This window comes from Acartia tonsa, chromosome 1, assembly GCF_053477335.1.
Source record: "Acartia tonsa isolate MP-2025a chromosome 1, ASM5347733v1, whole genome shotgun sequence".
NCBI lineage: Eukaryota > Metazoa > Arthropoda > Copepoda > Calanoida > Acartiidae > Acartia > Acartia tonsa.
In genome coordinates, this window is record NC_137260.1 from 46435432 (window position 1) to 46448335 (window position 12904).

General features: G+C 30.5%; 1 protein-coding gene across 4 annotated transcripts in view; it reads right to left on the reverse strand.

Annotated features, from left to right (window-relative positions):
- Galphai (G protein alpha i subunit) overlaps positions 1-12904 on the reverse strand; it is a 79629-nt gene that overhangs the window by 10677 nt on the left and 56048 nt on the right. The gene's annotated exons all lie outside the window — the stretch shown is intronic.

Consider the following 12904-nt stretch of genomic DNA (forward strand, 5'->3'; position numbering starts at 1 on the left):
CTATGTTATGAAACAATGGTTAGACCAGATGAAATCATTAGATGCTTGCTTTTCAAGCGTGGGAGGTTTATTGTTATTTAATTAGAGACGAGAATATAAACTATATAAATTCATACAAAAATATTATATTTTGAACATTGAACAAGGATGAACAATTTCAGAGAAGGAGCTCATAAGTTTAAAGTATTCATAATAAAGGTTGAAAACATTACATATGATTTAGTGATTTTAATTCATTTCGTCACAATCATTTTTAAAAATCCAAAATGTGTTATCAATCAGGAAGGAAGAAGACAATGGGCTGTTTATTACACTAGTCCCCAAAGTTTGGAGACTTTTATTAAAATTTAATAAGTTGTTACATTAAGTTGAGTGTCCAAACATTTCAACCACTAATCTAATTCAACTCTATAGAAGGGATAATCTTGTGTATTATTGGAGATGCACATCAGTTAAGCGGCCATTGTTTTATCACTTTAGATCCCAGATCATTAAGTCAAGTATTTGATTAAATTATACAGTTGCAAAGAAAAAGTACTGCTCTAAAATTAAATCAACTGCTTTAAAATTGAGGCAAAATGAAATAAAAGATGCAGTTACAGGGATATTTATCGAAAAATCCCTTTATTTCAAAATGAACCACCTATGCATCTACTTGGATCTTACACTAGATTAGTATATTCTCTAATAAAGTGAATTTACAGCGGGCTAAAATAATGATTTCTCTCCTTCCATCTCCTCCCCTTCTACTGGATAAACGAGCAAGCTAAAATTCCCCTTCTCATAAAATCCACGAATATTCTACATCCATTTTTGAATTCTTAGTCCGGTGGTTCGGAAAATTCCCGCAGTATAAATGTCCAATCTAGACAATTTCTAGGGGGGTTATGACAAAGGAAAATTTTATAAAATAAGGATTTCACCAATTGAATTCGTCTGATATGTAACTTTCTTTTATACATAAAAGAATTTCAGGCTGTAAATAGTTCCTCTATTTTGACAATACCATATGGCAATCTTTACAACAGTTTTATAGGGCCCTGTTATCCTTATTTTAGTAGCGTACCAACTATAGTGCTCAATAATTCATCAAAAAAAACACTTAGACATTAGACATTAGGTTGATGTATTTCTCACTTAATAGAGTCGCCCTAATATCTATTATAACCTATCTTATTAGGACGATGCATGTATTTCCGTTTAAAAATTTATCCTTATTAATCTACTTAAGGATGTTTTTGTTCTAGTTTAAATTCTAGTTTAGTGAAAAGACTGAATTCTAGATTTAACAAACAAAATAAATTTTAAGGACTTTTTTATGATAAAATACATCCCCCCATACTTAAGAAATAAATTCAATTTATCTGATAAAATGCTCTCAGACAATGAATTTAAAAATATTTAAAGGGTAACTTTTAAAACTGTTATCAATTCATATCAAATATAAAGCTTAACCTTTTTTAAAATTTAGGTACCTATAATTTAGAATAATTTGACTAAATGCAAACCTTTGAAAGTATTAAAGTAAATGATGGTTTTACAAGGATGAAAACATTATCAGAAGCAACAATTTTGCATTGTTATCCCAATTAAAAGTTACCATAAAAATAACAATCACCATAATGGGTGTTTGATAAAGAACGTACGAACATAATCTAATTAAAAGTATCTACGCTGAACCAGAGAGAGAAGGGACAATGGGCTGTTTTTTAATACACTAGTCTCAAACGTTTTTAATAATGTTTTCTTATTCGTTTGCTGAACAACTTTAATGAATTTTGATTAGTTGTTTTATTAATACGAGTGTTAAAATGTTTCTTCAACCAGTATGTTTATTCTACAAAAGGGGTAATTTGTGTATCATCATTTGGGATGTACATTGTACACCAAGTTATCGGTCATTGTCTTATCCCTTTAGATCCCTGACGACGCAGAATAAAATTGTTGCAGCAGGGTCAAACTAAGTTGAATAATTGCAAGGAAATACACTGAGGGAAAATAATGACCAAATTATGGGATGAAACATAAGATTTTTTTCAACAATTTACAGAGTTGTGACAGCATTGTTCTCAGGGATAAAGGAGGCATAAAAAATACCTAATTGTCATTGTAACTTGAGAAAAATCCATAGCTGTATTATTAGAGCAAAACAATGGAGGGGAAAGGGGTTAAATATGTATTCCTCAACCCGAGGACCCTGTGCCGACCTGCTTGGGCCTTTAAAAATCAACCAATTGTGTCAGGAATATTAACACAGCAAAGTCGCTTAAAAAGGGCAGAAAGCAATTTGCTAGCAGACGAAAAAGGTCTCCAACAGGGGGATCCAGGTAGTTGTCTGGTTATACATTTTTATTTATAGATATATTACTGCTTTTCCTTTTTATTGACAGCATTGAGTTGCAAAAAAATTGAAATATTAATTTTTCTTTTGTTGCTATATCCCTGTCAAGATTAGTTATGAATGAATTAAATACAATGAATACAGAGTACTTTTAACGTTTTAAACTCTTAGCAACTCTTCAATTCAATTCATAAACCTCGAAAATTTAACACTAAAAAATGGCATATAAAAAATAAATAAGAAAATTAATTCTTATCTTAACTAAATTATAAAAAAAGCAAGAATTCAATGCAAAATCTAAAATGATCCAAATTCTAAAAAACCTATTAAAAATCCGCAACAAAGCCCAACCAAGCCGCCACCCCGACAACAGAAGATAAAAACAAACATTTAATTATCAACAAAGATATGTCAAAATAAAAGATGGATATATCACCATCAAGAATGGAAGTGCGGACAGGGAGTAAGGGAAAGGGGAATGGAAGATTTTATCTAACTTAGATATTTGAAGCTACTCCAAAAGTCACCAAAAAGCGTGTATTTTAAAACCCATGATAAAAATCACAAGCAGAAATAAAGAAAATCAAATGAAAGTGAGTATAGCAAAAAAATATTTTCAACTAAAAAAATGACATGATTCTAGAAAATGTCGAGTGCTAACCCTGCGGGGCTATTATAACTAGGGATGGGAATCCGTCGAATTTTTGGGCCGGATTTGGATTCCGGATTCTGAAGGAATCCGTCAAAAAAAGTGACGGATTCTTGTGGATTCCGGATTCTAGCAGTATTTTAAAAGGCCGTCCGTCACTGAGGGATAGCTTTTTTCGTTAATTTATCACTATGTTACTTGGTTGAAGCCTTGATTTGTTTAAAGTGTTGACTTCCAGCATAACTAAAACATTTACATCACATTAGTAATTATTAAAATTTGTTATGTAGAAATTGAATAGCTCATCACGTGATCGCTGGCCTGACAATGAGAGCTCTGTGTTATCAGCTGGTATATCAACTTCGTGGTTTATGTGGGAAGAAATGGGGGGGTGGGGGGGGGGGGGGGTGATCTTTGCCTTCAAAAAGAGGGAGTTGTAAGAAAAAACTCAAGACAGTAATTTTAGCCTACCAATTTAGAATCCGGAATCCGCTATAAAAAACGGATTCCGGATTCGGATTCCAAAATTGGCCGAAAATTGGGCGGATTCCAGATCCGGATTCTCATCACTAATTATAACACTAAATTAACTTAAATTTATTTTTTATAAAGGTTGTCTTTCATTTCTAAGATTATTTACTAATACATTTATCTAAATAAAGTGGGGATCACAAGTAAATTGGGGAAGGTTTGTTATCGAGAAGATTTTAATTTTTAGTGCACTACGTTGTCTATGTCTGTCTGTATGTATGGTTTGTTTGTTTGTGCGCGTAGTTTTAAAAGCCAAACTGTTCTACAGCTAGGGTTTGTTCGTCCATCCTTAACGGATAGCTGTAATCGTTAGACATATTATAATCGTCCAAAAAATTTATGCATGATGATTCTTAATACAAATTAGTACAATTTAGAAAATATATTGACTTTACAATTCTTACCATAAGGGATATTATTTTAAAGTAATTTACATTATGTTAAGAGAATCATCTCTATTTTAAAGTCTAAATCAGATAGTGCGTAAATATTGAACACATTCTGAACATATTTTCATCGTATTTTTTATGACATTTCGAATAAATATAACAATAATTTCTTTAATAATAATGATCATTTGTTTGTCTGCTATGAGCTATTATGGATGATGACATACTTGTTATGTTGTGTGTGTGTTTGTGAGTGTGAGTGCGCGAACAGTCTGTGCAAAAGGTCAATTCAAACTCGAAGTTGGTTTTCATTTGGAATAGGCAGGGATCTGAAGGGATAAGACAATGGCCGATAAATTGATGTACATCCCTAAGGATGATACACAAAATTACCCTTTGTGAAGATACAATTAATAGACAAACCAATAAAAATTATATAATAGTCCCCAATATTGTTGATCCAAAAAGAAAACTTTATTATAAAACTTTGGGGACTAGTATAATAAGCAGCCCAATGTCCTCTCCTCCCTGGATTATTGGATATTGTTCATATCTCAAATTGATTAATTTTAGATATCACATAATTTATTAATAATATATTAAAGCTGTGTAATATCAATTTATGTACAAAAATTATTTATTGTATGCAGAATGTTTTATTTCAAGCCTAAATTAAATTTTAAGTTAAAAAAATGAATTAAAGACGAAAATTAAGATGTCCACATTCAAAATTAAATAAACTAGGCAGCGAACGAGTAAAGCAGGGATTGAAAGATTAGTCTAATACATTTTCCAGTATGGCTTCGAAACCGATTAATATCCGCTAGATTAGAACCAGTTCTCAGCCACTCTGAAAAATTATGTATAGCATATTATTGATGACAATTTTCCACGAATATCAAAATTAAAAAAAAAACATAAATAACTATTACCAATAGAAGGAAAATTAACAAAAAAAAAAAAGGAAATAATTAGAATGTGGAGTAAATCTACCAAAATTAAGATAACACATCCCTTAATTCCGGGAATCCTAATATCCTTAAGACATCTATATTTGCAGGAATGTGGAATAAGAATGGAGGAGCAAAGAATACATACAAAATGTTTTGTTGGCGATAGACTGGCTCAAAATGGAGACGAATACATTATTTTGGATCATGGAAAGAAAACGAAGTTGCAGGATTCGTCGTATTTTCACAGTAGCTGTTCTCATATTTCTAGCCCCTGCGGACAATCATTAACAATTACCTAACCTAGCATAAAATAACATATCAAAAGCTACTGTGAAACTTCGACGAAACCCGCTACTTCGTTTTCTTTCCATGATCCAAATTTTTTTATTTAAAAAGATTACTAATAACAATAATTTTTTTTTGGTCAGGCTAATGTGAATATGATCAATGAATACTATAAACAAAGATACAGAATCCGTATTCATAACAAAATATTCTATCCCCCTTCAAAATAATCAGAGATACAGGGATAGACAATTATGCAATTTTAGAATTTTTATGATGAATTAACAAACGATTTTATGTGTAAAGTACCGAAATCAGTCGAAATAATTAAATTAGTTGAAAAAGTATTTTACGAGCTATTTTTAGTAAAAACAGCCATTTTTAACTTGTAAAGTTTAAAGTTTTTAATTTTAACCGTTTTATGGAATTTACATCTAACGTTGTACATCTACTTGTTTAATTGCCATTGGCATATCTCTATATCCTTCTTTTCAAGAAAATCCCTATCGACCAGCATATACATACATATGTTTTTTAATTAAATCAAATAAATAAACAAAGACCTTCAGTTTCAAATGTACATTAATTCTGTTTAAAATTGTTTCTCATAATTATATCAATGTAATAAATTAAACTTAATTATTTTTAATAGATCTTATCTTTTTTATTTCAAAAATAAATGGATATATAATCTAGATAACTATATAATTACAGTGTTCGAGACCTTTTCGTTTGCTTGCAAATTGCTTTCTGCTCTTTGTAGCAACTTAGCTGTGTTATTATTTTCGACGGTATTGGCCTATATTTAAAGACTCAGTCGAAAGTCGGCACAGGGTCCACGGGGCGGGTACTTACAGTTATTTAAACCTTCCCCCTCTAATGTTTTACAAAAAATAATAAAATCACAAGTTTTGGCCATAAGAAACGCAACAAAATTTAATTATAACATATAATATACTTTATATTTATCAAGCATAACGTATACGCAAGTTCAGCACATTTGCTTGTTAAGGTGGTAAATGGTTCAATTCCCGGTCCAAAACGCGTCATAACTAAAGCCATAAAAGATTGCTTCTATTTTTGCCATGAGAAAAGGGTTGGTTGCCTTAAATACTTGGAATGTTTTTGACCGACTTCAAAAGTTATACTAGTTGTTATCGACAATCAACAGAGATTTAAGATTTATTCTAAAAAAAAAATATTTTCTTGGTGAAGCATTTTAAGAGGCATTTTAAAAGATGGCATTTAGCGCAAGCAGGCATCTATTTTGTGGTGTATACATCATAAAATGCATTAAAGTGAATAATTGAATATAATTGCATACTTATACAAGCATTGCCTAGGTTTTTCTAAGAGCAAAGCTTCTTTATGTAAAGCAAATAGTCAATAGCCAGGTTTTTTTTATTCTGAAGCTAAAGATCTCAGAAAATAATGGACCTAATTGGTTATACTTTAAGGGTAGCTTTATAAATGTTTTGGTGTGATTTTAGGCTATTTTCCAGATCTTCCCTACCCTCCCCTAAGGGTAAGGGGTGAAGCAATTAGTTCATAAAAAAACGATTTTAATATCATATGCACATAAATCCCAGAATTACACAAGCACATAAATTTTATCTTCCAAGCCAATATCATTGAAAAGACGTATTTAAAGATCTTGCGTTGCATATATTTGTCCTTGTTTCAAGCACATATTCAAGAATGACACACAAAAGGATGAAATAAACATGCATAAATGTTTAAGAAAGCTGCTAGCAACTTTACATGTCATGAACAATGAGCCATTAGCAATAATGTCTTAATAAGGAAGCCATCCCTTCGTTCGCCAGTCATCGCACCGCGGTTTGGGCGCAATGAAAATTTACTTTTAAAGGAAACTCATATACCTAGTTTTTTTTATATAATGAAAAAGCCTTTAAAATTAAACAGTGTTTTGCATATTTAAGGCTATTTTATTTATAAATTAAGTCTGGTTGATTTTGTGCCACTGCACTGCCTAGAGTCTAAGAGTGTAGCCGCTAGTAAATACTAAATTAGAAAGACTACTAAACTATAGTATGGTACAGTTTATGGCAAGGACACAAGGACTATAAACTTAGTTTATGTGTGTGTGTGTGTGTGTGTGTGTGTGTGTGTATGGGTGGAACCTATGCATATCAACAACATTTTGTCACACAAATACACAAAAATGGCTATTTTAGGGAGCGTAGCAACTTTTAAGGTTTAATTAGTCTGTCTGTTAGTAATGCATATTAAAGAAGAGAGAAACGATCCATAAATAATACAGAGAATATACACAGGAATAAGGGATAAAACAATGGCAGATAAATTGATGAACATCCCCAACAAAAATAAAACAAAATTACCCCCCCCCCCTCTTACTTAAAATTAGTGAAACGTTTTGACACTCAACTTATTGAACCAATCAATAATAGTTCAATAAAAGTCCCAAAAGTTGTTAAGCCAACGAATAAGAAAACGTTACTATAAAATTTGGGGGGACTGCCCATTGTCCCCTTCCTTGCTGGGAAATACACCCACCTATGAATGCATCAATACGGGTGGTTTTATGAGAACACTTATCAAAATGATTTTGGGAATATGAGGTGGGGGCTGGGGGGGGGGGGGCTATCTTGCAATTGAGCCATCAAACCATTTCATTGGGAATATAAACTATGCCTATACTAAGGATTAATTTTCAAAGGTTTAAAAATAAACATTCTTTACATTTAATTGAAACATAAAATTAAAGAAGAAAAATCAGTTCTCTTATCATATGAACAAGGATGATAACATCCATAAAAGCGAAGCTTAGAAATTAAAAGCAAGACAAACGAGTATAGATTAACAACTTATTTAATAATCAACATTAGTTGGAATGTCTTAAAAAGATTCAATAAAGAAACGAAGGAAGAATTAAATTTGGCAATTATCAAAAATTAAATAATGTAACATGTTTTATTTTCAATAGCCTTCCGTGATAGTAAATTTTGTTTTTCAACCTTATACTGGCAAGTCCTTGAAGATTAGCTGGTATAGTCTTTAACTCCATAAAAGGACTAAATGAAGTATCTGATGTGTGAGATAAACATTCTCATCAACTCATTCTTATGTCTAAACTCAAAATAATGCATTTTAGTAATCTTTGTAAATGCTAGTAAGCATTTTTGCTAAAAGCTTTGTTACTAAAATTAGCTATCTTTAGCTTAGTCTTTTACTTTTGATAAGCCAAAATATTTAAAGGATACTTAGAATTGTTAAAAAAAACAGCAATCAACAGCGTGCACAGGGTTTTGCCATATGGGGTGTGGAGTGGACCTTTAGGGAGTGGAAAAAGGTCTTCCATATTTCCAGTTTTAATATCAATAATATGATACAAACATGTAGCCATGATGATTAGTACTATACTAGCAAATGTGCCCTTAGCATCTGGGGGATCTGTCTTCAAAAGGGTAAGGAAGAGGGCAGTAAAAATAGCCTAAAATATCTAAAAAACTTCCTTAGGCCTATGTCAATATTCTCTAAAAAGGAGACCTCAGTAGTTATGGAAATCTTATGCTTTAGACAAAAAAAACCCTACTACTTACTTTATATATTAGGATAATAAAAAAAAATTTTAGTAGCACCCTAAGACACTTCCTTTATTTCTGTAGCACCCTGCAAAGAAGTAGGTAGTCAGTGCTAGATTTGAGCAGGTGAAAAGATCAAGTTCTAAGGATAACATATTGTCTCTGAATTTATATACGCACAAAAGCGTACATGCACATTTACGCATCAGGGATAAAGGAAACGTAGTTAAGTAAAACAAATGAAATAAAGAAAATGGTAAACACTATTATTAAAAGACAAAAATAATCTGTTACAAGCGGTATCACTCCTAGCATAAAAGCGAATTGAAATAGTCTAAAACCAATTGGGAACCTTAATGAAACACCTGTCCTCAAATTGATAACTCAATCATTTAATGGTTAGAAAATTAAGACAAAGAAATACTATTTACTTTATGTAATAGGATTGAATACAGTTTTGGAGCTGCGATTAGCTATTGTATAAGAGATGTAATTGTAATCTTAGCTCATACATATATCCCTTCTTCCCTGAAAAGTACGTACAACATACGCATTACAATTCTTGGTTTTGTTCTGTGGTTTTTAAAGCAGTAGCTATAAGGAAGTGTTGCTACAAAATAACAGAAAATATTCATTTTTAAGCTAAAATCAACTAAAATATCAGTTCATTTATTTCATTTAAACCTAAGAAGCCCAAAGCACTTAAAACATATGTAAACATATGATTTTTTTTTAGTAAATTACTAAATATTCTACCATATTTGCTAATTTGCCATAATGGTATATTGTATAGAACGAATAAACACCGGTTGTATCATATAGGACTATCTTTAACCATCTACATTTGTAAGGAGAACATGAACAATATTTTTAAACCCCATACATATTTTAAAGGACATTAATATTTCATTTTTTAAATTGTTATGATTAAAAATACAAAGAAAGAGTAAGATGTTTATAATATCATTAATTAAGACGTATTTTGTGTAAGACAAAATATTTTTAAAAATAAGTTTAATTAAGTTAAAGTGTAAATATTTTGTAAAATTATCCTCAACCCAAATATTTACGTCTTACAAGAAGGAATAGACTTTCTAGAATAGACTGATTAACTTAATTTTTAAGTTTTTACATTTGAAGCTAATAAACAAAAAGACCCCCAAAATATTTCTTTTCTCGTATGCATTATATTTTTACTTCAAATGGTTGAGATTATTATGAGTATTGAAACACTTTTTTTTAAATAAAATAAAACTTGTGTATAAATCTATATTAAAAATCTTATATAAGAAGAGAGCAGGTGGAAATATATAATGTATCTTTACGTACAGTAATTTAAAACTTGTGTTATGTAGGTAGTAAAGGAAAATTTAAATCAAAATAATAAAAATTAGATTAAAAATTTTATTGTTTTTTTTCCAAATACTTAAATATCAAAATATAAAAGAATCCTATTTGTTAAAATGTTTATGAAAGGTTTCTGTTAATTTTATGAATTATATATTTTATGCATGAAGGGCTAGGTAGCTATTTTTTTTAGAACATGTCTACGTTTGTCGTAATTACATAATAATAATAAGCAATTATTTTAGCTAAAAGTTCCTTGTTTTGCAAATGTTTTGCATATAATTTTGCATTGAAACATAAGCTGTATTGTTTGAATGAGAGTAAAGAATTCAATCTCAAAGATCGGCGAATGAAAAATCATTGAAAAAGAATTGATATCATTAATCCTATCTTTCATCTGGAGCGGGTTCCTTGACTATCATATTATATTGATGTAACAGTTGAATATCAGCTTCATTACCACTATTAGAGTACTGTTATAACTCTTCAAAAATGTTACTACAAAATCCGCGAACTAAATGATAATGAAAAGGCGCCAACATTGAAATAGGATTGATCAATGTAAACAGACAAGAGTAAGATAATAAATAATTGAATAAGGATGACAACATCCATAAAAGCGAAGCTCTGAAATGGAAGAACATAAACACTAGTAGAGTGTCAGAACTGTATAAACTGAATATTAATGGATAAGATTATATGTACAAAATTTTAAGTAAATCTGTTGCAAAACTTAAATACATGATACTGTTAAAGGACATACTGACGTTTTTAGGAACTGATTATAGTGATGCTTCGCTTATCACATTGTACCTTGTTGAATTAGGAATCAGTATTCAAAGAATCAGATGAATTGGATAATCTTAACATACAAAAATTTGTTGTCAAAAAAGTAAAAAAATCAGCTTGCTTTAAATGGACGTACTGACTTTCTGGTAGAAATTATAGTGTTGCTTCGCTTTCGAAGTCTTACCTAACTGTTATAGGAATCAGCATACAAAGTTTGAAATCGATAGGACGATTCTAACCTGTTTAAATTAACGAAAAGAGGTAACTGTAACGGACGGACCAACACTAATTATTAAAAAGCTTCGCTTTAAAAAGGTTAAAATAACACAATATATCATTATTGCTAACTTTATCTATATTTGGGACACCTGTCATAATTGGTGAGTGTAAGTTAAGAACAAGAAGCTACATTTAGAAAGCGAGTCAAGGCATATTGTTATGAACATAAAGACTGAATAAGATGGCCATGGAGGCTATACTTAAATACTTTAGTACATACATGTAGGTAATTCAATCAAAAGCAGCAAACTTTAAATTAGGAACCTGGATTTTAAGTTGACAACCCTGTTGTTCAATATTTAAATAAAGTTGGTAACCCAGTTGTAAGGTGTTGAGTGTATTACTGAGGCTAATTATACACCAGATTAGTGGTGAATGTGCCAAACTTGAACTCGAAATAAAAACTGTGAGGGTATGTGCTAAGAGGTGAAGCCTATCTATCAAGCACAGCATAATTATTTTTGTGTCCTGTGCATTAAAGGTGCAACCACGACAAAAGAGATTAACTAGAGCTACAATATGTAGATACAGAAGTCATTATAATCAGAAGAGTAGCATGTCTATTATATTTTTTTTATTGAAGCAAACTATCTCCCAAACAGATTGTGCTTTTCAGTAAAGATTCTTATATGCTATAAGTAAGTCGAAGGCTATTTTTTTTAAATTGAGACTAGCAGGGAACTTTATCATTCTACATTATTTGTCATTTGTTTGGTATAAATGCATCTTGATTTGACAAGGCTAGGCGAATGGAAAGAGATTTGCCATGTGTCATTTCATTTCAACAACCTTTAACATTTCATTCAATGTCTACTTTTATCTTCGTTTTGCTTTACTAAAAATAGTTGATTTTCATCCTAATATATTAAGTAATGTTTATAAAGCGACTTAATGATCTGCAGGGTAATAATACAATTACACACCCCCAAAATTGCAGATTCATCTAATTGGTTGAAAAGTTATTACACTAAAGGTTTTAAATTAAGATTATAACAAAATCACTAACCCTTGCCAACAAGTAAAAAAAGTTGATTTGGACAACAAGATTAAGTGATGTTTATTCAAACTTTGTCCATGATAATCTAATTATAAAAAATACCTACTAATATACAAATCGTTCATGTTCACTTGATCCTGTAAAAATCTACTAAAAATGCAAAATTCAGCATCCTTTCTAATATGGTTATAATATTATAGTGTCTGTTGATATTTGATGAAAACAAGAATGATAACATCCTTGAAGAAAACATCAACATTTTTCATTTTTATATAGAACACATTAGTAAGACAAATATAAGCAACATTCGATGATATTTCAATGTAAAATTAAAATTTTATTTTTAAGATTTTTCTTGTGATTCGTGGAAAGTTGTCTGTAATACAATGCTATTCATGATTTTTCAGGATAGCTGAAAACCGGTTCTAATCCAGCGGATTCATACTGTAAATAAATTTCTAGAGTAGCCTTGCTGAAAAATTGTTCAGTACGCCAACAACTAATAACAAATGTTAATTTGAATTTTAATTATACACATTGATTACAATTTTGTATACCATGTGAATGTTCTGTATGTAATAAGACAACAACAAGGATGGTTATAAACATAAGTAGCGCAACATTAACAAGTTTACACCATTAAAATAAGCTTTCATTGCATATATGATATATCTACAGGGAGGAAGGGACATTGGGCTGTTTATTACACAAGTCAACAAAGTTTTACAAAAACCTTTTCTTATTCGTTGACATAACAACTTTTGGGACTTTTATTGAT